This window comes from Malus sylvestris, chromosome 15 (assembly GCF_916048215.2).
Source record: "Malus sylvestris chromosome 15, drMalSylv7.2, whole genome shotgun sequence".
Lineage (NCBI taxonomy): Eukaryota > Viridiplantae > Streptophyta > Magnoliopsida > Rosales > Rosaceae > Malus > Malus sylvestris.
In genome coordinates, this window is record NC_062274.1 from 33250218 (window position 1) to 33276421 (window position 26204).

A 26204-nucleotide genomic window follows, 5' to 3' on the forward strand; every position below is an offset into this window, starting at 1 on the left:
ACTCTCAATGTTCACAACACTTTGAAGGGCCACATTTTTTCTCTTCTTAGAGTCATTTTCATCCATATCAAGCTCTATCTTATAGGTAATGAGTTTTCCAACCAATTTTTCATGCTTGATCTCATTTAGGTCCTAAAACTCTTGAATGACAATCTTCTTTGCTTGAAATCTCTTGGGTAAGGATCTCAAAATCTTTTGAACAATGGTTGTTTCGTTAATAGGTTTCCTTAACCCCAAGATTTCATTTGTCAACATTTCAACTTTCTCATAGAAGACGGAGTAAGTTTCAGACTCGAGCATTTTCAAATCCTCAAATTTTGAAAGAGTCATGTGGAGCTTTAGTTCTCTCACTTATATATCACCCTCATGAAGAATTCGGAGTTTGTCTCAAGCTTGCTTGGTAGTTGTGCTATATCGAACATGAGCAAACTGATTAGACAAAATGGAAAAAACAATAACATTCTTTGCTTTCCTATTAGCCATGGCTGAAGAAATTTCTCCTTGAGTCTGTTTTCCTTTTGGCTTAATCACAGACTCTCCATTGACTAGCCTCAATGGAGCCTTCCACTCAAAGGTGAGACAATCAACTTCTATAAGATCTTGATCCTCGAGAAAGATTTGAAACTTCTTGTTCTAAGCATCATAATTTGTACCATTAAAGAATAGAAGATAGTTGCAAGATCCCGCAACACGATCATGATCCATGGTGAGATTCCACCCACTACCAGTAGCTCCCAGAGATCACTCTATGTATATTTAGAGTAAAGCTCTGATACCAATTGAAATTGGTATCAAGTGGAATAACATACAATCTAAAATCTATATACGTGCTTGTTTGACAAGTTATCAACACTCATCAACTAAGATCAGATATTTAAGTTTACTCACAGCGGAAGTAGTCAATTCAAGGCTCAGTTTACTGAAGTATTCCTAGTTAACTAAGATCCAGTTCAGTGCACATTTTAACTCTGACAATCTTAGTTGCATGGACTTATCTATTTGTCAATAATGATGACCATATATCACAAGCAAAAAGTAAGATAAGTAAACTTGAAAAACGATAAATTGCACTTGATGTTTTTGGTCGGAAAAACCCACCTCTAGGGTAAAAAAACTGGGACTCTACTCTAGTCAAATCCACTAGCGTAAACAAGGTTTATATAAAGACCACACAAGCTCAATTCCTAGATCCCTATCTACAGAGCAGCTTTACCTTTGTGCAACCTCACTTTACACAAGATGAGCTTCTTCGGTTTTCACTAAATGGCAGCTCTTCTTAAGCTTTTCACCTTGTGGCACAGAGATCAACATGATCAATAATATGATATGATTGTATGATATGCACAAGAAATCTGGATTTAAATGACCATTAAGATTGTCCAGTCAAACAGTTGAAGGAATAATCTAACCTGAATCCAAAAGCTTGGTCTAAAAATGAATTTAAAGCTTAAACCAGACTAAGACATAAATGCAAAACCTTAAAACAATGCAATCCTAATATACATTGATTGAATATTTAATGCATGAGGAATGTTTGATAGCTAGGGTTTCATAAATGGAGAAGATGCAAGCTCAAAGCCTTAAAGCAACTATCTCTCTAAAAATAAACTCTAAACCGCCAAAGAACAATCTGCAACCCTAGAAGCAAATATACGCAAGGAAATCAAATTTTCTGTCAACCAACTTGTCCCAAGAACTCTTGTCAGCTGCAAAATAAATCTAGGCAGATTAATGACCAAAAACTAACTATTAGCAAAAAGGTGTCAGTCAGCCCATGTGGGCTGTCTTAATTTCTGTGCCTAGACAACTGAAAGTCAATGCTCTAAACTAACTAAACAAAATGCAACACAAATAAAGATATGAAATGCACATGCATGAATAAACCTTTTGAAGTGAGATGAGCCATGACTTTGAACATTTAATCACAGTAGCAGTATCTCATAATAAAAGAATGTAGTATAAAACTAAATTGAGCATATGGTACACAAATACAATATTTGATAAGGAAAGCCAAACACTTAAGACTAGACTTTACTTAATGCTAAGGGGATTCTCTCAAAATCCTCTATCACCTCACAATTTAACGTCAATTCACGTGCTAACATTATAAAACATCCTACCAAAAGCATAAGGTTACAAATAGAATCTATAAAGAGTTCAACTTTGAGAGTCTCCTTAGCATCTCTCTCCCAATTAAATACACCACCTAACAAAAGAAAAAATGGTGTGATATCCACATACCTCTTTTTACTTCTCACACAAATTTATAATTTTGACCATTGAATCGAATGAATTAAAAAAAATCAAATGATAAAAATTAATAAGGGGTGTGTCACTGCAAGAAAAATGATTCCCTTGCACTAGGGATGGACAACGGATATGGTGGGCGAGTAACCGTGATTATTTACCCATAACCATTTATACTCATATCCGCATAACCGTTTACCCGTTGGGTAATTGCCTAAACGGTTATACCCATAACCATTTATAAACGGTTAACCATACCCATAACCGCATACCCATTTAACCGTAACCGTTTAATACTCGTTTACCCATATACCCTTTTTAACCCGTTTATTTTTTTTTTACCATTACCCATTTTTCACCCGTCTACATGTTTTTTAACAACTTGAAAATAAAAAAAAAATTGTCATAATTTTTTTTTTTTACAATTAAACATCATTATAGGTACATTCATCGTACATTTCCGTATTTTAATTTTTTAAGTCTTTATACCATTCCAATAATTGAAATAATAGTTTACGGATGATATTTTTAACTGTTACCAATGAAGGTAAATATAATATTTGCTAAGTATTATTGGGTTACAAAAATTGTTTAGAAGACATTTCTGTCAAAGCATTTATGTCAATTTCACAGTTACCCGCAAGGAATTTAAATTAATTTGGCGAATTCCTTGATGATGAGAATCATCATTCCTGCAACAGTGTTATTGAGAGAAGGACCGATGAATTCCTTGCTAATTTATTGGGTGCTAAGTATTATTGGATTGAGAACATGGTTTGTGCTAATTTTACATATACAAAATACATGGGTAAACGGTTACCCATTTATAACCGCAGTTAATACCCATAACCATCCTTTTAAATTTCACGGGTAAACGGTTATACTCATAACCGTTTATTTATCTAAACGGTTATCCATAACCGTAATGGTTTAATTTAAATAAACAGACAACTGTGGTTACTCATAACCAATGGGTATTTGTCCATCCATACCCTGCACCAATCCAAACCTAGAATAATAGTTCAATTAAAACCCAAATTTTACAAATTAAAAAAAAAAGAAAAGAAAAATGTGGAATCTCTTCGCACAGTAGTAAGCTTGTCATAATCAACGGCCCTAATTACGGCGCCAAAAGACTATAAAATCACCCGATTCCTCTGATTCCGCGGCCACAACTTTCACTCTTTGTTGTTCCCTCCTCCGCTCCTCCACGCTTCGCCGTCGCCACCATGTGTGGGATTCTGGCAGTGCTCGGCTACATCGACAACTCCCAGGCCAAGCGCTCCCGCATCATCGAGCTCTCTCACAGGTACCGCATTTCCATTTCTTGTTTTTCTTTCCTGAATTTTTTTTATTTTAGGTTGAGAGATGGAGAAATGTTTGAGTGCGGATGAATGGATTGTAGGTTGAGGAGTGGATTGCACTGCCATTGAAATTGTTATCTTGCTCATCAATGTTTGGCAATTGTGACCCTACTTCTGGTGATCAGCCGCTTTACAATGAAGACAAGACCGTTATTTTCATTGTACTCTCTCTCTCTCTCTAGCATTGCGTTGTTGGTATTAGTATTTCTGTTCGCGTCAGGAATTTCCATCGAGGATGTTTCTTGGCCGACGAGCACACAGCTCCCCTGGAGGTTGGCGCCGGTTGAGGGCTGTTGTCGGGCTTCTGCTTCGCTGTCGGGCTTTGTCGGGCAAGTCTCGTCGGGCAAGACTCTTTGGGCAAGGCTGAAAGAGAAGGACAGAGTTAACTTTGAGAGGTGCCTTTGTGGGGCCTTAGGTGTAGGCCTTGAGGCTCACAATCAAGGTTAACTTCTTAGGTGCTCAGGCGTGCCACTGCCATCTTCAGCATGGCAGATGTAAAATGGATGTCGAGTTTTAGTTGTATATATGTATATATCCGAGAAACCGTGTTAGTTATAACAGGTGCCTTCGTGGGGCCTTAGGTGTAGGCCTTGAGGCTTCCCATAAATAACTAAACCAGTGCTCGAACACATCATATTTGTTCTCGTGATTGCTGGAGTTTGCTAACTATTATACTTTTGATTACCCGAGTCCAAGAAGTAGAATGAACCCAAATAGGTGCCTTTGTGGGGCCTTAGGTGTAGGCCTTGAGGCTTCCCATCAAAGTTCATTCTTATACTTAGACTCTCTAGATCGCAGAACGGAATGAATCCAAATGGATGCCTTTGTGGGGCCTTAGGTGTAGGCCTTAAGGCTTTCCATCAGAATCCATTCCATGCTCAAGCGTTCTATGGTAATCATAACATAATAGAAATAAAACTAGAGGGTAGGTCGATTACTTGCGCCCTAAGTAACTTCGGACTTCTCGTTTATCAAGGACTGTCGTGGATGGGTTAAGTCCACATAAAGTTCTTTTTTATGCCTTGAGGCCAAGGACTTTTAACTGATCAGATTTACATGCCCGAGGGCTTAGGACTTGGATCTGGTTTGAACACTGAAGATATATTCAAATCGGATTCAAGTATTGGGAAAGCCTTTTAATAGTCATATTGCTATAAATAACTTGCATATAACTGGATGTATACAACATATTGAAAAGACAAAAAAAAAACAAAGAAGGTCGGGCAAGGTTAAACCTTATCGGGTAAGGCTGCTCGTCTTGTAGGTTCCTATCTTTGTAGTTTTGTCAAGGGTCTGAAAGCTTAGAGGGATAGAGAGAGAGATTACAAAAGATGAATCGATACTACAGCAAGGTTGAACAAGGTAGCAGAGCTATTACAAAGGTTTGGAGGAAGGGTTATCCCGCGAGGGATGAAGGCTTGTCCCGAGAGGGATGAAGGCTGACTACAGCTTTGTTTTGAAGGCAAATCTGGCTTTGAACAGAGTTTGTGCTTGCATTTGTTTGTTTGATTGAGTGTCCCTATTCCTGGTTTTTCTTTCTTCTTATATAGACAACTCGGCTTGGCCCTCTGTAGCAGCAGGCTTGCCCGAATGCGGTTTGAAGGTGATGACTCATCAGCTATTTTACATGTAATGCCACCATAAAGTGCTTTATGGGCTGTGTAGCTGATCAGTCTACACCACTTGGCCTTTGGGTAGGTAAGCAAGTGGTCTTCATGAGCTGCACCAAGTCAGAAAAGGCATTTTTCTGCCTTTTGGGCTTTAACTGGGCTCTGGCTATCTTTCCCTTTGGGCCTCCTTTCGGGCCAGCTCCTTCCTTGAGCCCAAAGTTCAAGTTTTGATCCAAACAGTGCCCCCTTCAATTAATATTTAGCCTGGAATTCTAGGCACCAATATTGATTGAAAAAGGCTCTTTATAAAACCTACGAACCCCTTGTGGTTGAACTCCTCAATCCCCTGTATTCACAGCAAGAAATCCTTCTCTAAGGTTTCGCCCTCGTCATCTTCCTTAGTATTCCCTTCTCGAACTTTTTCCAATGACTGCGGAATCTAGCCAAACCCAACCCTCTTACGAATCTGGCGAAGGAATCGCCACTCTGCGTCGTCTACTCAATGGGCTGCATTACCCTTGGGCAGGTCTGCATTCCGAGCTTTTCTTTGAGGTGCATGGGGTACAATCATTGGGTCCCGCCTGGATTTCTCAGGTCCCTTCAGTGGTGGAAAGCAACATGCCTAGAGATAACTGGTTTTCCCCAAATCCCTACTCGGCTAGGTCGGGCATCTCTTCCTCCAAATGGTCATCATATCGCCGAGGCTTTCCTCTGATGAACGATCCTGCCTGGGCTCAATGGATTGATGATTTAGAGCCTACTTTTAAGAGGAAATGGATGAGTAATGGTATTTATGAGTTAATCATGCTTTCGAAGACCTCTATTATTCCCAAGCCCGAACTGCTTGTTTCTGCCCTCCTTTTCTGGAATTCAGGCACGAATACTTTTGACTTCCGTATGGGCCCCATGTCTCCCACCATTCTTGACATGGCTCAGGTTTTCGGCTTAAGGCCCTCGGGCAGGATAGTGGACGTCACTCAAGACTGGGTTCCGTCCTCTACCACTGGAAGCTCAAGTTCATCTGCTGCCTTCCTCTCTTTGAACTATAACTCTGCAACTTTCAAGAGTTATGGGACCTCCTTCAAAGGATTCATCCCCTTCGTAAAGGAGAATTTTGGGGTGGGCTCACCTCGGGTTGATAAAGATCAGGAGCACATGTATTTCCTCTTATACTGGCTCAACAAGCACATCTTCCCCAACAAATCTAAAGGGGTGAGGGTTGAATGGATCCCCTTAGTAGAAGCTCTTCACAACTTTGATGACGTAGCTACAGGTCCATTCCTCATTTCCCATCTTTATCATCTTCTTTTCGAAATGACTCAAGGCGAGCCATATGAGACTAACTTGAATGGACCTATATGGATGATACAAACTTGGCTTCAATGGTACTTTCCGGAATTTCGGGCTGCTAATCTGGAGTTCCCAGAGGGTGTGGCCTCTGCTCGAATCCTGGCTGAAGCTGTCCCTATAGATCATTCCACCTTTGCCTGCTTCTATTTCTTCAGAGTTTGTAGGACTCGATCAGATTTAGAATGGGGTACGTCGGTCTTGAGAAGATATCCTTGGTTTTCTGACCAAGTCTTTCAAGATGCCCCTGGCGAGGATGCTACCCCCTTTTGCAAGGAGAAATTTATTAGTTGCATTCAACCGAAAGACCTGGCCTGGGGAGTTCGGGGCAATAGATATGACCGAGGCTTGGAAGTATACCATCCAAACTTTTGCAGCAGGCAGTTAGGATTTAGACAGGCCATTCCTGTCCCGTTCTTCGACTCTGTCCATTGTGGCACTTCATTCCGGTTACTAACTCCATCTGAAGTGACATTCCGAGCTGCCCGACGCAGTCTTGACGTAATGAGTCAAGCTGCCCGAAAGTCCATCATTCTCAATTTTGAGTACACCTCGCTCTTCTCTTCTTGGTGGGAAGACAAATGGACTAAGAAGTATGGAGGAGATTTGAAAGAGACTCACGATTGCCTTTTCAACCAACTTTCATTTAAGTCATACCCTGGCTCGGGCGAACTTGAAAATTGGAAGGAGATGATCCAAGAGAAGAATCAGTCACTTCTGATAGGTACTTCTCTTTCAATCTAATTTTGCTTCCCTTCTGAAGTCCTTCTATCCTTACTTTTGCTGAATTCTGCAGCTCCAGTGGATGTTGAATCGGAAGTCATTGAATCCGAGGATGACTCTGCTGATGCTGCAATTCTTCATGGAGCTGCCGCAAAGGCTGGCTGGGAGACGAGAAGCTGGGGAGGGTGCAGATGTCTCAGAATCCTTTGGGGATTCAGGAGCTGAAGAAACACCCGAGGCACTTATTAAAGCACCTAAGCGAAAGAAAGCGGCTGTGATTAAGACTTCAGATCCTGATCCAGTACCTCTACCCAAAACCACACGACCAACTCTTACTAGAAAAAGTAAGAGAGCAAGAACTACCGCTCCTCCTAAGTCATCAGCCCCATCTGCTCCAGTTCCTGAGGCAGGTAGAAAGAAGTAACAATCCTCAAGTGAGTTTCTGTTTTTCTTCATCAAACTGTTACCTTTCTCCTTTATCTAATTGTCTCCTTTATCGGCGAACAGGACCCCAAGCATCTAAAAGACCAATCCTTGCTTCTAAGGAGGAACCACTGAGAATTGCAATGCTCAAAAAGGCCGAAGAACTGTAAAATACTGCCCTCAGAGAACTTGAGGTATGATTTATATATTTTTCTTTAGGCCTCTTCTTGCTCTCATATAACTCTAAATCTGATTATTTGACTCAGGCCGCAAGAAAGGAAAAGCTCTCTCCGCCCGAAGCCTCTTCACAATTTGCCCGAGAGACAAGCCTATCTCCCTCCCAGGTCGACCCTTCAGAGGTGCTTTTTCTTCTCTTCTAATTCTTGGATAACTTTCCAACTTCTGGACCTAATGTCTGAATATTTTTAGGCTGGAGCATCTGCTTCCTTGCCTTGTCATGGCCCTCCTCTGAGGTCTATGACTTCTTCTACTGCTCTGGACGCAACCCTTTCTTCTCAATTCGATCCATCTACAGGAGTTCTGTTGCACTTCGTGGATGAGGATAGTAACTTGGTGAGTCACATATTCCATATTGAACTTCTGTACATTGTTTTCCAACTAACTTTTACTCACGTTCTCTACAGCTTCTCCAGTATATGAGCCACCCCCTTCAATAGTGGTTTCAGATAATGAACCCACAATCCCTGAGATCCCTGTAGCTTCAGAGGTAGCAATTTCGCGGGTATTTGCTTGCCCGACAGTTGATAAACCTCTTTCTCCTCCTCAAGACCAAACTCAGGTATGGGAGTATTTTCTTCTTGTTCTTTCTCTTATGCTCTATTTACTGACAATTACTGCTATCTCTGGGGTACCTCTAGGGCACTAGTACAGGTTCAGGTGCAGCTCATCACTCTCCTGCTGGTGGTGAGGAATCTTCCCGCCAACCAGGAATTAGTCATCTTCCTGGTGAAACCCCAGGGCTGAGTCAGGTACATTTCATCTCTTCAAATCCTCTTTTGCCTCAAACTGTATTCAAATTGTCTTGACCTGGTCTTTTGGCTTTCTGCAGCAAGCTCCAAGAGAAACTTCCCCCCCATCTGGTCCGCAAATCAAAGCGCTCCCATCCTCACTCATCTTCTGGAGGTACTGCGATTCCCCCTTCTGGAATTGAGCAGATCGGGCAGGCAGAAATTGCCCCCTCAATGGGCATTCCTTCATTAGAGGAAGTTGCAGTGCAGGATCCTCCTCTTTTCGCATCTCCAAACCTGCTAAGTTGCCCAGACTTTTCGAAGCACTTGGACGACTTGAGACACGATTGAAATCTTCAAAACAATCTTCAGCTACCCCCATTTCTTCAGAGCAACAGCGAGTCCTTCAGGAATGGGCAAGGAAGGATTTCACCGCTTCATTCAGCCTCAAGGCTCTTTGTGATTTTGAGAAGATCATAACTGAGTCTTTCAAAACCGGTCGACTATCAAAACCTCAACATGATTCTTTTCTATCTTTCTTTGAGAACTTGAGAGCCCTTAGGGAATAATACCAGAGAGCGGACAGACAGGCTAATCGGGCAAAATGCTTCATGGAGAAAGAATCAAGCACCTCTGCTCAAGTTGATCGGTTGATGGAAGAAAGCTTGCAGACAAAAGAAAGGGTCAGAGTTGTTACTTCTAAAATCCAAAAGCTGGAGGAACAATTGGTTGCTCTTAAAGCAGAACAAGCAACTCTTCTAGATACCCTTGAAAATCAAATTGAGGGAGTGGAGAAGTCAAATTCGGAGTTAGAGCGTGCCCGGTCTCAACTTGTAAATAACCATACTGTTTTGGCTTAACCCAGTAGGATATTTTCCATTATGCAAACATATCATTCTCGAATAATCACCCTATGTGAAGATGTAAATTTTTTAGAATAGGATGATTTGTAACTCTTTTCTTATGAACATGTAATTTGCTTCCTGCTCTGTTTGTATTGACTTTAGGCAACTCTTTGCCCCCTTTTAATCTTCTTTCTTCTACTGCCCTCGATAACACCAATCTTAGGACCTGATCTTGGTCCCTTGATCCCCTTCATGACACTTTATTCATGCAAAGGTGTTGGGACAACCTGGGCCCTTTTCTTTCCCTGCAGTACCAAATGGTGACCCTGGCTCTTGTAAAATGAGGTTGATCATATTAATAGGAGCCTCAGGGAAAGGGTTAATATCTACCATCATACTGGCTTGGGGCGAGTCAAGTAACAGCTTTCTCTTCACTATAAGATCTTGTATCCAATCTCTAAACTGGACACAATTAACTATGGAATGGTTGAAGGTATAGTGCACCTTACAATACTTTTTCCCCCTGAGTTCTTCCGGCTTGGGCATTTTTTTTGTATTGTCGGGCAAGATTACCCTTGCCCGTACCAGTTCTTCATAGATCTCAGGTGCCTTGGATAGGTCGAACGAATAACTCTGGTACTTGGGTGGTTTTATGGGGACAAAACCACCATCGTTCATTACGACCTTCTGATCCTTGACAGGTTGGACTAGCCCCTTTACCGTCAATGGTTTGAAAGGTGTGGTCATTTCAGCGGCACATACGTCCATGTCATCTTCATCACGGCCACCCTCATGCTCTGGCCTGGTTTCTCCCACTTCCACACGATGAATTGCAGCCTTATTTTTGTAGAAAATGGGAACTTTGGAAGTGTGCTTCACTTGTTGCTCTTCTTGCAACAGCCTCTCATACTTCGTGGCAGCAATTACCAATTCTTGCAGCTCATTAAACTGTGCATCATAAAACCTTTTCCTCAAAGGTAATTTCAAAGCCCTTTGAGCAATCGATATGAGCTGCGCTTGGTTGACGGGGAATTGGCATCTCATCCTTGTTCTTCTGAACCTCATCATGAAGTCCTCAGTAGATTCATGATCGTATTGTTTGACTTCAACAAGGTCATTGATGGTCAATTCTGGCTCTATTATGTAAAACTGTTCGTGGAAAGCCATCTCCATTTGCCCCCAGTTGGCGATAGAGTTAGGGAGAGTACCACTAAGATGCTAACCCTGCCAATGAATTCCCAAACAACCTCAATTTGTAATTTGGATTGTCCTCATATGCCACGCAATGATTGGAGAATTTGAAAATGTGGTCTCTGGAGGACACGCTGCTATCTTCACCTGTGAATGTTGGGAATGCGGGCATCTTGAAGTTGAGAGGGAATGGATTTAGCTCGTCAATATATTCAGGATAAGGCTTTTGGTAAGTGATCCTGAATACTGGGCGAGCTCGCGGTTGAGCATTTTGAGCAACCGTCCTTCTCAACTCAGCTAATTCCTCCCTCAGCTGCTGAGTGGCTAGAATATCATTATGACCGAGGAGAGCAGATTCGATTTTTGGGCTCCGGTCGTTGCCTGCACTTGCTTCCCTCCTTGGTTCGGGCTTCCTCCAACTAGTTCATCCACCTTTATTCACCAACGGAGGTGGCCTATAAGGTGGGGGTTTATCTGAAGTAGTGGAGCCCTCATTTCAGCTAGTCTCTCCCATCATAGCTGTAATCCCGTACCTCGTTCTCTCTTGCTCGCTTGGCTTCCTATTATTGAATGATAATAATGGGAAGCTGAGAAGCTCATTTTCCAGAACTGGCTCCATCACCGGTTGACTCCCTTCAGGAACTACCTTTTTCTTCCCCCTATCTTTTTCTTCTTCTAATAGTGGGAATAAGGGAATGATTGGTTCATTTCTCATAACAACTTGGCTCATCCCACTTCCTTGAGCCCCTTTTGGAGTAGAGAACTCTAAATCAAGTCTTCTCTGTAGATTCCCTGTTAGCGTACAGAGCCTACTCACTTCTCCTTTGGTTTCCAAGGAGATTCTTTCCATGCTTTTTAGCACTTAGATCATAGTGGCCTGTAGTTCTTCACTAGTTCCCTTTCCTTCCGATCTCTCAGATGCAGTTAGGCTTTCTAGGACCACTTGTCCTGATGGGGAGGAAGGTTTTTCTGATTGATCTGCCATTTGTGAAGACCTTCCTTCGGATTGTTTTTGCCAAGTTTTATGGCTTTTCTTTTTGGACATGCAAGATCAAGAAGTTTATGGTCCCACTGGGTGTGCCAAAACTATGTTCGCGTCAGGAATTTCCGTCGGGGATGTTTCCTGGCCGACGAGCACACAGCTCCCCTGGAGGTTGGCGCCGGTTGAGGGCTGCTGTCGGGCTTCTGCTTCGCTGTCGGGCTTTGTCGGGCAAGTCTCGTCGGGCAAGACTCTTCGGGCAAGGCTTGTCGGGCAAGGCTGAAAGAGAAGGACAGAGTTAATTTTGAGAGGTGCCTTTGTGGGGCCTTAGGTGTAGGCCTTGAGGCTCACAATCAAGGTTAACTTCTTAGGTGCTCAGGCGTGCCACTGCCATCTTCAGCATGGCAGATGTAAAATGGATGTCGAGTTTTAGTTGTATATATGTATATATCCGAGAAACCGTGTTAGTTATAACAGGTGCCTTCGTGGGGCCTTAGGTGTAGGCCTTGAGGCTTCCCATAAATAACTAAACCAGTGCTCGAACACATCATATTTGTTCTCGTGATTGCCGGAGTTTGCTAACTATTATACTTCTGATTACCCGAGTCCAAGAAGTAGAATGAACCCAAATAGGTGCCTTTGTGGGGCCTTAGGTGTAGGCCTTGAGGCTTCCCATCAGAGTTCATTCTTATACTTAGACTCTCTAGATCGCAGAACGGAATGAATCCAAATGGATGCCTTTGTGGGGCCTTAGGTGTAGGCCTTGAGGCTTTCCATCAGAATCCACTCCATGCTCAAGCGTTCTATGGTAATCATAACATAATAGAAATAAAACTAGAGGGTAGGTCGATTACTTGCTCCCCAAGTAACTTCGGACTTCTCGTTTATCAAGGACTGTCGTGGATGGGTTAAGTCCACTTAAAGTTCTTTTTTATGCCTTGAGGCCAAGGACTTTTAACTGATCAGATTTACATGCCCAAGGGCTTAGGACTTGGATCTGGTTTAAACACTGAAGATATATTCAAATCGGATTCAAGTATTGGGAAAGCCTTTTAATAGTCATATTGCTAGAAATAACTTGCATATAACTGGATGTATACAACATATTGAAAAGACAAAAACAAAACAAAGAAGGTCGGGCAAGGTTAAACCTTATCGGGTAAGGCTGCTCGTCTTGTAGGTTCCTATCTTTGTAGTTTTGTCAAGGGTCTGAAAGCTTAGAGGGATAGAGAGAGAGATTACAAAAGATGAATCGATACTACAGCAAGGTTGAACAAGGTAGCAGAGCTATTACAAAGGTTTGGAGGGAGGGTTATCCCGCGAGGGATGAAGGCTTGTCCCGAGAGGGATGAAGGCTGACTACAGCTTTGTTTTGAAGGCAAATCTGGCTTTGAGCAGAGTTTGTGCTTGCATTTGTTTGTTTGATTGAGTGTCCCTATTCCTGGTTTTTCTTTCTTCTTATATAGACAACTTGGCTTGGCCCTCTGTAGCAGCAGCCTTGCCCGAATGCGGTTTGAGGGTGATGACTCATCAGCTATTTTACATGTAATGCCACCATAAAGTGCTTTATGGGCTGTGTAGCTGATCAGTCTACACCACTTGGCCTTTGGGTAGGTAAGCAAGTGGTCTTCATGAGCTGCACCAAGTCAGAAAAGGCCTTTTTCTGCCTTCTGGGCTTTGACTGGGCTCTGGCTAGTTTTCCCTTTGGGCCTCCTTTCGGGCCAGCTCCTTCCTTGAGCCCAAAGTTCAAGTTTTGATCCAAACAATTTCGTTGCATTACGTTGAGCTTATTGGTGGTTGATGGGGAGTTTTCGATTGAATGAAGATTAGTTTGTAAACTTTTTATTGGGCAAAAGTTGAAATTTTTAATTTGGTTCGTTGGAGTGAAACTAGAAGCTGGAATTTTTATTGTTGGGTTATCACATATCGATTGGAAGTTATTGAAATGTAACTCATTAAATGCATACTCGTAGACGTCTCACATACTATGAAAGAATGTATTATTTTAGAAACACCATAGGACTTGAAAGGTGGTGAACTATGCATGAGCAGGGTGGAGCCAGAGGAAACGTTGGTGGAGGCCCTGTAGGGATACTGACGTCCAAATCATTTGTCTGGAGAATTTTTCCTTTTCCTACAAATTCTCATTCTATTCCATGGCCAAAGATAAAGTTACTAGGATTGTCATCAGTTGCACAAAAGTGTTCCCTACTTTTCTCTCCCCACACCCCCTTTCATGATACTCCTGGTAATTTGTGTAGTGAAATAAAGGATTGCATGTTCTCGTCACAACCCTGTAATTTTGAACTTCGATTGATCTTGAATTGGCTGCAACCATATCCAGTTCAGATTTTTTGTAGTTTTTTATGTTGGATTATTTTGTTTTCCTCTTTTTTACCTTTTATCCAACTACATTGACTTAAACTTCTGCTTGATTGTTGGAGCTGTGTGTTTAGGTCAATGGTGAGATATATAACCATAAGCAATTGAGAGAAATTCTGAAGTCACATCAGTTCCGAACTGGCAGTGACTGTGAAGTGATTGCACATCTTGTAAGTAAATGAGCATTGCTTTGAGATCTGGTAATCTGTGATTAAATTACTTTCTTTAAATTGGAATAACAAAAATGGTTCTCTCTTGCATTAATTTATGTAAATTATTTTAGTATTTTATCATGAATGTTTATCTTTGGCAGTATGAAGAACATGGAGAGGAGTTTGTAGACGGACGGCATGTTTTCCTTTGTCCTCCTTGACACAAGAGACCAAAGTTTTATCGCAGCTCGAGATGCAATTGGTATCACCCCCACTTTATATGGGCTGGGGTCTTGATGGTATGTACCGTGTCATTTACTTAAAAGAAAAGAAGAAACTATTTTGTTCTAGACCCTTCTAACCAAAACAAGAAAATATATATTATTTGCTAGACTGCTACTTTATTTTATTATTTTACTGTTAAGAGGTATTTGTAATCACCGTCCAGATTTGAGCCTTATTTATACACATATAACCTACAATCGTTATCATTTTTAAGCTTTGATTATCTCTCAGACACACTCACATTTAAGGAGTTCATATTTATTTGCAGGATCAATTTGGTTTGCTTCAGAAATGAAAGCTCTAAGTGATGATTGCGAAAGATTCATATATTTTCCTCCTGGGCATATTTACTCTAGCAAGCAAGGTCTGTATATGTTGAGCTCTTATTAGTAGCAATGACTTGTGTTGGTGAATCATAGGAGATCTGCGCATACAACTTCACAAAGGTTGCTTAGGAGAAGTCTCAGCAGTCGGTAGAGCCCCAGAAAGAGAAGGCATCGGAGGGGGATCATTTGGAGCCTCAGTACTGGACAGAACCCTAGAAGGAGGAGGCATCAGAGGTTGATCATTTGGAGCTTCATTACGCGGTACAGCCCCAGAAGACGAAGGCAATAAATGCCTTTGGAACAAACCCACAAATCTCTGATGATCAAGTAAAACCTGACCATCAGTTTCCTTCATCTGGTCAAGCTTCCTCTTCATGTTTGTAGCATAGTCATGTGCGAGCCGGTGCAACTGTTTATTCTCATGCTTGAGCCCTCTAATCTCCTGTTTGAGACTCATCACTTCAGCCGCCAATGATTCAACTTGGCGGGTTCGAGCAAATAGGCGTTGGGCCATATTAGACACAGAACCTGCACACTGAACACTGAGAGCCAGCGAATCCTTAACAGCTAACTCATCAGACCGTTTGGAAAGTAGTCTGTTATCTTTGGGAGTGAGAAGGTTCCTGGCCACCACCGCAGCAGTCATATCATTCTTCATCACGGAATCCCCAACGGTAAGAGGACCAGTTGGGGAGACGAAGGATGGGCGCCATATGTTGTCTGGAGAAGGCGGGGCTGCCTCTTCAACAAGGTTCAAGTCAAAACGACGGTCGGAGGGGCCAGACATTTTCAAAGGTGTTGAAGAGAGAAGAGGTCGGACAAATCAAGATCTTAGAAGTGCAAGAATGAAGCTTCTACTGGTGGAGATTCAAGTGTGCTTTGGAACTTAATGCCAGCCTCTATAAAAATCTGCACTCGACGGAGCTTCAGAAATCAAAGAGGCGCCTGCTCAGAAATCGAAGAGGCGTTTGCTTTCTCAAAAGTTGGGCTGCTTAGAGATCACGAGGGTTGATCTCAGAAATCGAAGAGGCGTTTGCTTTCTCAAAAGTTGGGCTGCTCAAAGACCACGAAGGCCGATCTCAGAAATCGAAGATGCGCTCGCTTTCTCAAAAGCTGGGCTCCCTAGAGACCACGAGGGCCGATCTCAGAAATCGAAGAGGCACCTACTTTTCCAGCCTTGTCAGCACCTGTCACACGCACACTCAGCTTTGCGGAAATTATGGGCATTCTGTCAAAGACTTCTGGGGAAGTAGAAAACACAGGAATCTTACTGTTCAATCACCCACTTCCCACACGCAACAATAGCTCATGGGTACCACAGATAACTTTGCCAAAGTTCTCTGCCAAAGTTGAGCACGTGAAGCTTGCAGCTCCTACTACATCGCTCTGACCAAGAAGGGTAAAAGAATAGCAAAGAAACAGCACTAACAAAGTTTAGACCCATAAATTTTGAAGGTCTAGCTACCATATTATTACCCACAAGGGTAAAGGAACAGTACCACTGCTGGATAATTGGAAAGTCCATGTATGTCAACCTCTGTGCTTCGTGGCAAGGTAGACTAGCAAACATGCCCAACCTTTACTCACATTCGAGAAAACACTCCCAATAAGATTGCTTGCTCCAAAATCGAAGAGGCACCGTCCTCCGAATCTAAAGAGCCAGACTCCCAACATGACTACTTTCTTAAAAATCGAAGAGAGGGTAAAGGAACAGTACCATTGCTGGATAATTGGAAAGTCCCTGTGTGTCAACCTCTGTGCTTCGTGGCAAGGTAGACTAGCAAACATGCCCAACCTTTACTCACATTCGAGAAAACACTCCCAACAAGATTGCTTGCTCCAAAATCGAAGAGGCACCGCCCTCCGAATCTCGAGAGCCACTCTCCCAACATGATTACTTTCTCAAAAATCGAAGAGACACTGCTCCCCGAATCTCGAGAGCCAGACCCCCAGCATGATTGCTTTCTAAAAAATCGGTGAGGCACCGTTCTCCGAATCAATCGAAGAGGCGCTCGCTTTCTCAAAAGCTGGGCTGCTCAGAGACCACGAGGGCTGATCTCAGAAATCGAAGAGGCATCTACTTTTCTAGCCTTGTTAGCACCTGTCACACGCACACTCAGCTTTGCAGAAATTATGGGCATTCTGTCGAAGACTTCTGGTGAAGTAGAAAGCACATGAATCTTACTGTTCAATCACCCACTTCCCACACGCAACAATAACTCATGGGTACCACAGATCACTTTGCCAAAGTTCTCTGCCAAAGTTGAGCACGTGAAGCTTGCAGCTCCCACTACATCGCTCTGACCAAGAAAGGTAAAAGAATAGCAAAGAAACAGCACTAACAAAGTTTAGACACATAAATTTTGAAGGTCTAGCTACCATATTATTACCCACAAGGGTAAAGGAACAGTACCACTGCTGGATAATTGGAAAGTCCCTGTGTGTCAACCTCTGTGCTTCGTGGCAAGGTAGACTAGCAAACATGCCCAACCTTTACTCACATTCGAGAAAACAGTCCCAACAAGATTGCTTGCTCCAAAATCGAAGAGGCACCGTCCTCCGAATCTCGAGAGCCAGACTCCCAACATGACTACTTTCTCAAAATCGAAGAGAGGGTAAAGGAACAGTACCATTGCTGGATAATTGGAAAGTCCCTGTGTGTCAACCTTTGTGCTTCGTGGCAAGGTAGACTAGCAAACATGTCCAACCTTTACTCACATTCGAGACAACACTCCCAACAAGATTGCTTGCTCCAAAATCGAAGAGGCACCGCCTTCCGAATCTCGAGAGCCAGACTCCCAACATGATTACTTCCTCAAAAATCGAAGAGACACTGCTCTCCGAATCTCGAGAGTCAGACCCCTAGCATGATTGCTTTCTCAAAAATCGAAGAGGCATCGTTCTCCGAATCTCGAGAGCCAGATACCACAGACCACTTTTTCAAAGTGCTCTGACAGAGTTAAAACATGTGAAACTGGCAGCTCCCACTACCGTGCTATGACCAAGCAGGGTAAAGGAATAGCATTACTACTTGTTAGGGAGACTCCTATATATGTCGACCTCCATCCCCAACGGACAGGCAGACCTGCAAAAATGCTCAACCCTTCATCATATCTGAGAGGGCACTCCCAACAAAGCCTTTCGAAATATTCAGCTTTCTTTCCCCCCGATAATACCTCTGCAAACAAGCTATACTAGAGCAAGAATATCTCATATCATCAGGGTTAAAAGCAAGAGTATCCCATATCATGCTTTTTCCCTGTTTTTTCTTTTGGCCTTGTTTTTACCTGCAAGACAAGGAGAAAGAGAGCAATCAGTCAGCACTTGGAATCAAGCTTCCAGCCAGGAACTGACTGTCTGGAACCCCTTACCTGATTACTTACCTGGCATTGCTCTCGAGTACTCATCTTCATCATCTTATGTTTCCAGGGAAGATTCCGCATCTGCTTGAGGAACAGATAGGGCAAGTGCGAAGGATACAAGGAAGCATGTGGAGACAAGCGTAACAGCACACGTGCCGATACATCCATTACTCTGTCAAAAGCAAAAGTATCCCATATCAGCAGGGTGGAACGTACTCTAGATTTGATGGACTTGTTTTGACCCTCAAATTCTTCAGTCGGCCTTATACTCTGGAGGAAACCAGAAAACCCTCCAGCTCAGTTTAAGAATAAGCCTGTGGAAAGTTACTTCTTCAAAAGCAAAAGTATCTCATATCATCTCTTCTCATTTTTCTTCTCTTTATCCTTCATGCTGCTGCAAGATGGGGAGAAGGTGAACAATCAGTCGGAGCTCTGATTGCTTACCTTGTCTGTCACCTCTTTCAGCAGACCCCCTAGCTCGGCGACTTGGGGGACTCCTACTACATGGTTTGTATCGCGCTTGACCAAGCCTGAAACTACAAGTAAGCTTCAAGTGAAATTGATACATTACCTTGTGCATCTCCACCAGTTAAAGATACCACCCCTGGATGGAGGAAGAGTACTTCCAGAGAAGATGCCACATCTACCTATGAGACAGATAAGGCAAGTCAAGACGACACCACACTCCGATACTTAGAAGTTTCGTGATTACGAGATCATTCTCCCACAATATTTCCTAATGTCATTTGTACTAAATCATTCACTCGTACTCACTAAAGGAGAGCTTGAACCTATGTACTTGTGTAAACCCTTCACAATTAATGAGAACTCTTCTATTCCGTGGACGTAGCCAATCTGGGTGAACCACGTACATCTTGTGTTTGCTTTCCTATCTCTATCCATTTATATACTTATCCACACTAATGACCGGAGCAATCTAGCGAAGATCACAAAAAGCGACCGTTTTCGTTACCTAGGATCTATCTTGCAAGAGAACGGAGAATTAGATGGAGATCTCAACCATAGAATACGAGCTGGATGGAAAGAGTGCATCCGGCGTGTTGTGTGACCGTCGTAGGCCATTGAAGCTCAAGGAAAAATTTTATAGGACGGCAATAAGGCCAGCGATGTTGTATGGCAGAGAATGTTGGGTGGTGAAGCATCAACACGTACACAAAATGGGTGTAGCGGAGATGAGGATGCTTCGTGGGATGTGTGGGCACACGAGAAAGGATAAGATTGGGAATGAGGATATCCGAGGTAAAGTAGGAGTAGCCGAAATTGTAGGAAAGATGAGAGAAAATCGGCTCTGGTGATTTGGACATGTGCAAAGAAGGCCGACTGACGCTCCGGTTCGAAGATGTGACTACGGGACAGAGGTTCAGGGCCGAAGGGGTAGAGGAAGACCTAGGAAAACTTTGGAAGAGACTCTAAGAAAAGACTTAGAGTACTTGGATCTAACGGAGGGCATGACACAAAACCGAGCGCAATGGCGTTCTAGGATTCATATAGCCGACCCCACTTAGTGGGAAAAGGCTTTGTTGTTGTTGTTGTTGTTGTTGTATACTTAAGGATGCAAAGACATTTTACACATACTTGCAGGGGTAGGACATGTTTTTTTATCTCATTACCTTAAAAAGTTAAGAACTTGTGAACTGAGTGTTGTCTTTTTAGATTCGTAGAACATGCATGTAAATTGTTGACCAAAACAAAATATGCATGTAAAATTCTCAAGTTGTGTGCCTTTTAGATTTTGCATGCACTATATTATTTATTTATCCACTATGTGTTTGCAGGAGAACTTAGAAGGTGGTACAATCCACCCTGGTTTCTGGAACAGACACCATCGGCTTCTTATGATCCCCTAGTTTTACGTAAGGCTTTTGAGAAGGTATGCAATGAACTACTTTACATTGTGTTTTCTTTACTATAATTGATGAGTTAGTGGCAATATTTGCAAAGAATCAAACTCCATTTTTGCATTATTTTTTGTTTTTGCTTTTGTTTTTGTTTTTGTTTTGAGAATTATGTTACTTGGACAAATAACCTACCATATAAGTTATTCCTTTTATATACCCATAACCTTGTCCATGCATTTGGTTATGCTAATGTTGGGTGGGTTGAGATGAATTGGAAAAAAAAAAAAAAATAGAGTATCATATTTGTGCTATGTATTCCCTTCTCCCTAGTGGAGCCTCATGTCAAGGCTAGGAATGGTTTCCGAATATATGGTTTGTTCAAATGAATTTACAGGCTTGTTTGGATGTACTTTTAAAATGAAATCACTTTTATAGAAAATATTTTTGGGTTCCAAAAGCTCTTGAAGTGTTTTCTACAAGAAGCACCAGTTATGTGCTTATTCTAGGAAGCATTTAAGTGTTTTTCCAGGATTTACTAGCATTTTTACTAAAGATTGTTTCCAAAAATATTTTTCACCAAAAGCGTTTTCTGTCATTTTAAAAGCACATCCAAACGAGCTCTAAATCTATTTAAAACCAGTTAGTAGGTCAAATTGACTTCTGCATCTCACTCTTATACCACGTTTAGTGTACAATTTCTAATTTTATCTTGGTACTGAAATCTAGTAGGCTGTGGTTAAGAGACTTATGACAGATGTACCATTCGGTGTTCTTTTGTCTGGAGGACTGGACTCATCACTTGTTGCTGCTGTGGCTAGTCGCTATTTGGCTGATTCAGAAGCTGCATGTCAGTGGGGATCACAGTTGCACACGTTTTGCATTGGCCTGGAGGTAATCATTTTAGATAGCCAAAATTGGTGCTAACTTAGTGTAGTGCTATCTTGTTTAGATAGCCAAATGTGATGCTCTCTCCAGGTCCCTAACCCTTCCCCTTTTTTTCCAGTTCTCTTGACAGTGCAGCCTGGTCAATTCAAGTACCACATTTGTTCACTTTGTGTACAAAAGACATTCATTTAGATATAATGTTATAACTTCACACTGCCAATCTGTTTATTATCCTTTCAAAAACTTATAAAGAACCTGATTTCCGGTTTGAAATAAGTATGCATTACACTTCGTAGTAAAATTTTCAGACAAGGGTGGGCTTCATTCATTTCTTATGCCTATTGATGTCAAACTCTCACTGATAAAAAGTTGTCCATTTCTTATGCCTAATGACGTCTCACTGATAAAAAGTTGTACTCCGACACATTTATGTCTATAATGAAGCAATTGAACTGTTAATACCTTTAAGATATCTACATACTTATATGGTTCATTCAAGTGGCAAGTTCAAAGAAATAAAAGGACCTTGTTGTAGATGTGCAATCGTCATTCCCATGTAAATTCTGGCACCTGAGAGATTTAGGTGTATTTTATTGCAATCAATGTTTTATGAGACATTATCTAGTGATGGGTTTTCTCTACATTTAGGGGGGTGTATTCAATTGGGATTTTAAGGGATTTTAATTCTTTTAATGAATCTAGGAGTATTCAATCAGGATTTCAAGTGATTCTCTGAAATTTTAGGTGTATTCAATTAGAATTTTAAAGAATTTTATAACATTCCAGGTGTATTCAATTAGAAATTGATTTTAAAGAATTTGAGAAAGTTGAGGAATTAGAGAGAATTAGAGAGATTTCATAGTGTATTTTAAGCATCTACAAATCTCACCTCTTCCCATGAGATTTCAAGGGAATTGAATCAAAATTTTATATGGAATCTCTACAAATCAATTAAACTCCATAAAAATCCATGGATTTATAAATCCATTAAAATCTCTCACATTCTCAATTGAATACACCCCCTTAAATGCTACATTTTCAATCTGAGAGATTTAGGTGTTTTTTATTGCAATCAATGTTTTATGAGACATTATCTACTGATGGTTTTTCTCTACATTTAAATGCTACATTTTCAATCTTCAGAGCTCACCAGATTTGAAAGCAGCGAGAGAAGTTGCAGATTATCTTGGGACTCGTCATCATGCGTTTCACTTTACTGTCCAGGTAATTGATGAAGGATGCAAGAATAATTCTACTCAGGCTTAAGTTATGTCTGAAATTTAGGAATCAGGTGATCTGTTTAGTATTTCTTTTAAAATTTAGGGATTGAATTTAAAGATTAATTTGCTATTCCAAAAATTTATTATCTTTGGCATTTAATGATTTTGCATTGCTTGTGATAGCCTTCACACGGTTGGTATATTGATTAAAAAAACAATATTGTGTTTATACCCATTTTGTTTCTCTGTAAAATCTTCTGTCTTTGTCTTGCTTTTCTTGTACTCATTTCTATACGTTCTTCTATTTTCTACGTTAATTGATTCTTGAGGAAACTTTGTTCTACATCGGTAATTTGAGGAAAAATCACGGATCTACATTCCCAAGATTCATACAAATAATTCATTTCTTTACTTTGATGTTTCAGGAAGGCATAGATGCACTTGAGGAAGTTATTTACCATATTGAAACATATGATGTAACGACTATCAGAGCTAGCACTCCCATGTTTCTTATGTCTCGAAAAATTAAATCTTTGGGAGTAAAGATGGTTATTTCTGGGGTAAGGTTCAGATGAAATTTTTGGAGGTTACTTGTATTTCCATAAGGCACCAAACAAGGAGGGGTTTCACCAAGAAACATGTCAGAAGGTACCCCACGAACTATCTGTTCCCCTAGTTGTTTCTTTTTTGTTTTATTCGCACAAATGGTTATGTACTTTCAATATTTCAGGGTTCTTTTTCTTCCTTTCTTCTACTTATTGATGGCCATTTTAACATTTGCTTTAGTTTTTTTCCCCTGACTGAACTGTTGTAACTACTCGACAGATTAAAGCTCTTCATCTGTGGCCAATAAATCAACTTCAGCTTGGGGTGTTGAGGCTCGTGTGCCCTTTTTGGATAAAGAATTCATCAATATTGTCATGAACATTGATCCAGAATGGAAAATGGTATAGCACATATACCGTTGGTATTTCCCTCTATTTCTCAGTTTTGTATGAAGCAGCTCATATAAAATATAATTCCAAGTTTACTACTGTCATTTGGCATACAGTGGCTCCCATCCATAACACAAATTAAGAAATGGCTCAGTCTCATTGTCCTCTAAATACTTGCACTTATAACTGCAGATCAGGCCTGGGAGAATTGAGAAGTGGGTCTTACGCAATGCATTTGACAATGATCAGAAGCCATATTTGCCAAAGGTCTGTTACTTTGCATTTTTGTGCCAGTAATCATGTTATACATGATTATTATTGTACTTGTTTTATTGTTGTCAGTAAGGTGTCTTGTATTCAAATTTCATACGTTGTTGAGAACCCAGCCTCTCACAGTCCGCACTTGAATATTTTTTTTGTTGTATATATACATACTTTGTTTCAAAACCAGCTGGGCTCTCAACAAATATGGTCAATCGACCAGCCACTCACTCCGCTGTGTGGAGGTGCCCTATTTGTGCAATATATAGCTAACTTGTTTGTACCTTGTGTTTGTTGGGTTATAGCACATATTGTACAGGCAGAAGGAACAGTTCAGTGATGGTGTTGGCTACAGTTGGATTGATGGCTTGAAAGATCATGCAAACAGTCAAGTAAGCATCACCTTAACTTAAAGTGAGATTTTTTATGGAAATATTCGTTGTCTGTGTTGTCTGCCACTTTCCAGGTTATTAATTTGGACTGTTGATTAGGCATGTCCTTTTTGAATTTGTGGTCCAAATTGAGAGTTTGGCGGTAGAATATGTCATTGCAATTCAATTTAGAGTTCTATCTGTACTTTGTTCCAAAACCACCGTCAGAATACATTAGAGATGCTTCTTCTTTATCTTTTTCATAAGGATTCGACATGATCATGGAGTGCCGGCTGTCGACTACCTGACGCCCTCCCCCTCCTCCTTTATCCGGGCTTGGGACCGGCAATGTAAGATAAACTTACACGGCGGAGTTATGCTTCTTCTTTATCTGTATATAATTAATTGGTTATCTTTGCTTTCTTGTAACTGGACAGGTAACAGATTCAATGCTGATCAATGCTAGCTTCATTTACCCTGAAAACACTCCTACCACAAAAGAAGCATACTATTACCGGACAATGTTTGAGAAGTTCTTTCCAAAGGTGAGATACAAATTCTATGAATAGCTAAGGAAGGCTGGCCACATGAAAGAGATTTTATTCACTTGCCTTGTCATTATATCTTGCTTCATTTTTTTGTTCATCACGATGGAGTTGGTGAAAGATTTCTGTGCACGCTGTATTCTTGTACTAAGCAGGCAAATAGTATCTAATGAAATTACGACAGGCAAGCTATTTCTTTGCTCTCATGTTTAATAGTGCACGATGAAAAATGGATAAGGGTTGGTTTAATTGAGTGTGTTCAATCTGCTATTTCTTAACAGAATGCTGCCAGATCAACAGTTCCGGGTGGTCCAAGTGTGGCATGCAGTACAGCAAAAGCTGTGGAATGGGATGCAGAATGGTTGAAAAATCCTGATCCATCTGGTCGGGCTGCACTTGGTAATCATGCAGCTGCGTACGAGGAAGCAGCAGGGAATGCAAGTAATGGAAATGTTCTCAGTGGCTCTCAAAAAGTACAAGAAGGGATTGTAGCGAAAGCTGCCGCCGTTGTTTGAATTCAACTCAATTTCAAAATGATGGGTTCAGGTCTTAGTTGCAGTGGGGTTATACTTTTTATAGGTTGCTAATTAACTAGTTAGCATTGGTTTCTTTTCCTACATGTGGATCAGTTCAAAATTTCTAGGATGAGACTGGACTTGTAATTATGTGTATGGTTCTACATGTCTATTCAAAGTCGGATAACAGAAAAATTTCACATGGAGAAGTGCTTGATGATTGTTTTGGAGTGCCAATAACAGCTCTCTAATTAAAGGGGAAAGCTTGGCACCTTAAGATTGAGGAGTTACAATCATGTCCAACAGTCGGTTTCGGTCATAAGCTGATGAGTATCACTGGACTTTTGAGCCTGGTTTTGAGACGGTCTGTATGGGGAGTGAGGCTCTGCCACTGCAGGATCAACAAACCCTACCAACAAAATGTAGCACAAAGTTTAAGCAAATACCAAATAGATGTGTAAGAGATTACATTCGTTCAACATGGTCTACTTACACCTACTACTTCGTCGGAACGCATCCTTTACTCTCATAAGCTCAAGTATTTACGATATACTATGCCATAATTTCCAAACAATACATAGGTGTGAAATATACACTCTCAACACATTTAACCAGATTACGGTTTTTAATTTCTCCCTCGCAGATTTCCTCTATACATGTATACGTATACCAAATATGGCCTAGAGACGTCAGGGTAGTTAAAAACGTCTAATTTTACTTTACTTTATAATTTAATTTATATACAGGCAAAGAATATGCATAAAGATAACACTATGATTAAAAATTGGAATGAACAAAGATGAAGTAAATGATAATTAATAACTGCAATTAGAAAAGATAAGATATGGTAAAGCTGAATTTTGATGGATTGGTGTCCAAGGACAAGGCTGCTGTGACTTTTGTTCTCAGAAATTGTGACGGTCATGGTGTGAGAGCGGGTGTTTTAACCTTGATGGGGCCACTATTACTTTCGCTGAAGTTATGGGCTTAAAAGAAGGCCTCAAGTTTGCTTGGTACAAGGGTTTCCAATGGGTGGTTGTGGAGGGGGACTCCAAAATTTTTATCGAAGCAATGAAAGGAAGTTGGGAGGTCCCCTGAAAAGATCAAAACGTTAATCGAGGATGCACGTGGTAGTGCTTGCTCCTTTAGGCAGGTCGATTGGAATCATATTTACCGTGAGGCTAACTTTGTCGCTGATGCCTTAGCCCACATTGGTCTTTCTCTAGAATCTCCACATGTTTGGGGTCACTACTTACCTACTAGTGCCCTTCTTGCTTTTAACTTTGATTTATTGAAAACGGTTGTACTCGTGGTTTTTTGCTTTAATGCCTATTATTTTATGGATCCCCAAAAAAAAAAGGATAAATATATCTTTAAAGCAAACTCACATTTATTTTTTGATGTTCAAA

General features: G+C 41.1%; 2 long non-coding RNA genes and 1 pseudogene across 2 annotated transcripts; all 3 read left to right on the forward strand.

The window, feature by feature from the left end:
* The first annotated feature begins 3436 nt into the window (after positions 1-3436).
* On the forward strand, positions 3437-24997 carry LOC126605854 (asparagine synthetase [glutamine-hydrolyzing] 2-like; annotated as a pseudogene).
* LOC126605866 (uncharacterized) lies at positions 7457-8241 on the forward strand. Its single transcript, XR_007617051.1, has 3 exons — positions 7457-7725; positions 7799-7908; positions 7981-8241. It is a non-coding gene; the product is annotated as an uncharacterized LOC126605866 (long non-coding RNA).
* Positions 8365-9440, forward strand: LOC126605868 (uncharacterized). The gene is made up of 3 exons (XR_007617053.1): positions 8365-8513; positions 8593-8703; positions 8784-9440. It is a non-coding gene; the product is annotated as an uncharacterized LOC126605868 (long non-coding RNA).
* Positions 24998-26204: the final 1207 nt, after the last annotated feature.